The sequence below is a fragment of the Panthera leo genome, chromosome B1 (genome assembly GCF_018350215.1).
Source record: "Panthera leo isolate Ple1 chromosome B1, P.leo_Ple1_pat1.1, whole genome shotgun sequence".
NCBI classification, from domain to species: domain Eukaryota; kingdom Metazoa; phylum Chordata; class Mammalia; order Carnivora; family Felidae; genus Panthera; species Panthera leo.
In genome coordinates, this window is record NC_056682.1 from 122,000,275 (window position 1) to 122,006,274 (window position 6,000).

Sequence of the window (6,000 nt, forward strand, 5' to 3'; positions counted from 1 at the left end):
ATTTTGTGTCTCCCTCTCTCTCTGCCCCTTCCCTGCTCATGCTCTGTCTCTCTCTGTCTCTCAAAAATGAATAAACACTAAGAAAAATTTATTAAAAAGAAAGACATCTGTGACCCAGACAAATTCAGAGAGTTGGACGAGGTCACACAGACCTTGTCAGAGTTGGCATTCTAACTCAGACTTATTGAACTAACACTCATATTCACAGCTTCTGGTTCATGCAGGAAGTAAATGTTGCTCAGGTCCCTGCAGAGTGATTCACGGTATCAGCCAAAATAAGTGATGGATGTGAAAATGTTCCACAGACAGTAAAGCAGTATGCAAGATTAGGTGTTACTATGACGTGCTGAATTTGATTCAAGGCTGCAGATGATACAATTCAACAGGCTTAGCTACAGGCCAGAATAAGAGCTGTGAGAAAGAAGCATATTTAGTAATTAATAGCATGGGTTTTGTAGTCAGGTAAATGTTAATTTGAATCCTAGCTCTGCCTTGTACTAGACGTTTGGCCTTATAAAATTATATAACTTCTCTTTGCATTAGACCTTCATTGGATAAAGGATAATAAAACCTACTAGATAAGGTTTCCATGAAGACTGAAAGAAACAATGTTCAAGAAATAGAAAAAAATGATCTTAAAATTTGTATGGAACGACAAAAAACCTTAGATAGCCAAAGCAATCCTGCAGAACAATAACAAACACAGAGGTATCCCACTACTGACTTCAAACTATACTACAAAGCTTTAGTAATAAAAATAGTATGGCGCTAGTGTAAAAATAGACACATAAACCAAGGGAACAGAAGAGAGTGCCCAGAATTAAACTCCCACATATACGATCATCTAATATTTGACAAAGAAGTCAAACACACCAAATGGGGAAAGGATGGTCTCTTGAACAGATGATGCTGGAAAACTTGGATAAATACATGTATGACAATTAAATTGGACCCCTGTCTTACATGACTCACAAAAATTAACTCAAAATGGGTCAATGACTTAAACATAAGAACTGATACCATAAAACTCCTACAAGATAATATAGGGAAGAAACTCGTCAACATTGGCCTTGGCAATGATTTTCTGGATATGACGCCAAAATCAAAGGCCAAAAAAGCAAAAATAGACAAATGAGACTACATCAAACTAAAACACTTCTGCACAGTAAAGGAAACCATCAAAAAATTAAAAGAAAAAATTAAAACTTACAGAATGGGAGATTATATTGCAAGTCATATGCCTGATAATGGATTCAGATCCAAAATACACAAAGAACTCAATAGCAAAAAAACCCAAACACTCCAATTAAAAATGAGCAGAGGATCTGAGCGGACATTTTCCCAAAAGAAGACATACATACTTACATGAAACGCTGTTCAACATCACTAATCAGGGAAATGCAAATCAAAACCATGATGAGATATAACCTCAAATCTGTAGCATGGCTATTATAAAAAATACAAGGACAAGTATTGGCAAGGATGTGTAGAAAAGGGAACTTTGTGCATTGTTGGTAGAAAGGTAAATTGGTGTAGTCACTGTGGAAAGCAGTATGGAGGCTTCTCCAAAAATTAAAAATAGAACTTCTGTATGATCCAGAAAGTCTACTTCTGGGTATTTATGCAAAGGAAACTAAAAAATTAACTCAAAAAAGATTATATATATATAATTATATTTTTTTGAGTCAAAAAAGATTATATATATATATATGTATAATTATATATATATAAAACCTTTTTTGAGTTAATTTTTTATTTAATTAATATTTGTATATATAATCAAAAGTTATTAAAGATTAAAAATTTTCTTCAATTCTATGTTTAGTCTTGGAACTCATAAAATGTCAATACTGATGAAAAAAAAAGATATATACACACACATATTTGTTATTTACAATAAGTATTTACCACTATTTACAATAGCCAAGACATCGAAGCAACCCAGTGGTCTATTAATGAATGACTATATAAAGAAAGTAAGGTATATAGATAGAATGGAATATAATTCAGCCATAAAAAAGAAGGAAATTCTGCCATTTGCAACAACATGGCTGGAATTTGAGGGCATTATGCTAAATGAAATGTCAGAGAAAGACAAATACTGTATGATCTCACTTATATGTGGAATCTTAAAAAAAAATAACTGAACTCATAGATAACCAAGAACAGATTGGTGGTAGCCAGAGGCAGGTGAAGGGGTAGGAATCATATTATAAATACTGTTGTGCAATTTGCTTTCTGCACTTACTATCACATGTGTTAGCATGTGTTTCACTTGTTTACTGCTGCTTAAGAAACTACCCTAAAACTTTAGGGCTAAAAGCAACAACAAGTTATTTTTTTCTCATAATCCTGTAGGTCGACTAGGAGGTTCTGCCAGTTTCACCTGGGCTCACTCATGTGGCTACATCCAGCTCAAAGCTGGGCTGGACTAGAAGATCCCTCAGGGCCTCGCCCTGATTTCTAGAGCCTAGGAGTTGGCTGATGAGTGGATGTTTTGGTTCTAGACCACATGGCCTCTTGCCGTCTGGTGAGCTACAAACAGCTCCTTTACATGGCAGTTTAAAAAATAATGGTTCAATAAATTACATTGCAAATAAGCACTTACTATGGTAGTTGCAAACTCTTTTTAATGCTATTTGCTTTTCTATATTGATATCTTGTCTATCCAACTAGATTATAAATTTCTTCAGGAAGGAGACTTTTTAGATTATTTCTTTGAAGATCAAGAGGCACTTAGCATACAAAGTGTCTTGCACATAGATTTATTTATTTATTTATTCATTCATGCATGCATGCATGCATTTATTCATTTATGTATTTATTTTGGTAGGCTTCATGCCCAGCACAGAGCCCAACGTGGGGCTTGAACTCATTACCCTGAAATCAAGACCTGAGCTGAGATCAATAGTCGGACACTTAACTGACAGAGCCACCCATGCACTCCTGCACACAGATGCTTTTAAATTAATAGCTTGTTGATTGATTCATAATGTCTTCAAGATTTAACCTTAAAATGGCTATGTGAGCTGGGCTGGCAATATAAATGTGTGAACGAACCATGTAGAACACAAAATGAGACGGAGTGGTGTGGGCCACAGTAAACTCAAGAATGCAAGACTGGTCTTTAGAGAAAAAATGTAGGCAAAAAAATCATATCTGTTAGCCCCATTCAGCCTAATATGTGACAGCTAGATAAGTGTGTTTCAAAGTTCACACGCCCTCCACATCAGAATCAAGTGGGAGGGGAGTGTGTTAACAATGCAGTTTCTTTTACACAATCACTAGAATAGCTAAAATGAAAAAAGTAGATAATACCTAGTGTTGGTGAGGATGTGGAATAACTCTCATACTCTCTGGTGGGAATATAAATTGGTATAACCACTTTGGAGAATTTTCTAGTAGTATCTACTAAATGCGAAATTTTGATTATCTCCGTGACTCAGAAATTCTACTCCAAGGTATATCTCCAAAGAAAGGCACTCAAATCTACCAAAAGATTCAAACAGCAATGTCTATAGCAGTACCAGTTTTAATAGCCCAAACTGGAAACTACCCAAATACCTAACAAAAATAAATGAATATGTAAATTGTGGTATGGTCACACAATGGAATACCATACAGCAAGGCAAATGAATGGCCTACGATTATACACAACAATATGGATGACTCTCATGGACATAATGTTGACTGAGAGAAGTCAGAATCAAAAGAATATAAATTATACAGTCTTCCATTTGCGTGAAATACAAGAACTAAACAGACAAAGCTAATGGACAAAACTAATCTAACAAGTCAGAAGTGAGCATAACAGTTATTCCTGTGAGGGGAGAGCAAGAGAAAGAAGCACAAGAAGGCTTCTACGTACTGGAACATTCTGGTTGTTGAACTGAGTGCTGGTTACAAGTGTGGGTTCAGTTTGTGAAAATTCTCTGAGCTATACCCCAATGATACAGGCATTTTTCTATCTGCATAGTATAGTTCAATTAAAGCTTTTAAAAATGTAGTTTTCTAGGTCCCACTCCTCAGACTTACTGAGTCAAAATTCCTGGGAACAGAGCCTTGAAATCTCCATTTTAAGCAGGATTCCCCCAATCCCAGGAGATTTTTAATGCTCACTAATGTTTGAGAGCCAACTGTCTATTAATCTTTTAAACACAACCAGAAATGTAATTAAACTTATTTTTCCAGCATAAGTAAATGTGTCTAAAACTAAAAACATCTTAGCAGCCTTATTAGTAACTAGACTTCCTGGAAATGTAAAAATGTAACCCAATACAAAATCTCATCTTTTTGCACATGTTTTTTTTTAAATTTTTTGTTTAAGTTTCAAGAGCAAAGATAGTAACCTTACACTTGTGTCTGACTGTATGGCCTACAAGATTAATCTGGACCCACTGAGAACTCATGTTTTGGACACAGGAAAAAAAAATAGGAAGGAATTGACTTGCATCATTCAGGAAAGAGATGTGTATTGATAGGATACATTTTATTTCTAAACAAGAAGAAGGGGCTGCAGTGTGTACTGAAATTAAAATAACAATATATAATCAGTGTTATTTTCTTAGATAACTTCTATTCTTATATTTCTAACCTATGGATACTCTATTCCTAAATTATCACAAAGTTAGTTTCCATTTTGTTACCATTTTATACTTGAATCAAGTATTTTTCTATTTCCTCCAGATTTGTGTCTTTCTAATACAGAATGTTCAAATTAGGGGGTCTAAGCCTAATAAATCTTCAAGCAAAAATATTTGTATTTTCCATTTTCCCCATAAAACTACATAAGCAATGATTAGGTACTCTCTTCTAATCACTCACTTCTTTAGTGTCTTGAGATATTCCCTTTACATTGTTTTCCTTATCATCTAGGAAAAAGGGGAGGGGTGTAATTAAGTCTAGAATGCAGAAGTCTTCATTTCCAGGCATATCTTCCTGAACCATAGCTCCAAGGACTTTTTTTTCATGTTTATTCACTTTTGAGACACAGAGAGAGAGGAAGACACAGAATTCAAAGCAGGCTCCATGCTCTGAGCTATCAGCTCAGATCCCAATGTGGGGCCCAAATCTATGAACCATGAGACCATGACCTGAGCTGAAGTTGGATGCTTAACTGACTGAGCCACCCAGGTACCCCTACAAGGACTTTTTTTTTTTAATGTTTACTTATTTTGAGATTGAGAGAGAGAGAGAGAGAGAGAGAGACAGACACTCTCAAGCAGGCTCCAGGCTGTTAGCACAGAGCCCCATGTGGGCTTAAACTCACCAACCTTGAGATCATGACTTGAGCCGAAATCAAGAATCAGACCCTTAATCGACCGAGCCACCCAGGTGCCCCTCCAAGGATTTTTAAACTGCATTAAAACTTGAGGACACCTGTTTTGAAATTTTCTATGATTGATTTGATGTGCAAGAATGCCTTCACAACTCCTTGAGTGACAAGTGCTAAGGGAAGGGAAGACTTAAAGAATGAGTCAATATCCATTTTAGGCCTTAGGAGGTAGGGACTATTAATTTTGTGATTATTGTAGCAGTCTTAGGCAAAAGAAGAGAAGTTCTGTAAAAATAGGGCATGACAAGTCTATCTTTCTACCTTGAGATTCTTCTGCTTTCTCTGATGCTGGTATCACTGACCAAGGGCAGGCCCATGTGCAATTAGGGAAAACAACCAGATGTAGGATACATATCCAGTTGTGGAAACTGAAGAGTTATGTGATACTCACATCCAGGCAGCAGGCCACCCATCCCTTAGTTGAGGTGACTCATAGGAATAAATGGTCAAAGCCAGAATTTTCCTCAGGAAGAAACTTTGGTCCTGCTCCAGCATACAAATAATGGTCAATTGTGTGTGTTGGGGGGCTGGGGATGTATATGTATGTATTTGTGTATGTGTATATATGACACACGGAAATACAAATATAAAATTTTACAAATGCTGTGAAGAAATGAAAAGGGTAAGGTGATCAAGAATAATAAATGTAGGGTCTATAACTTATA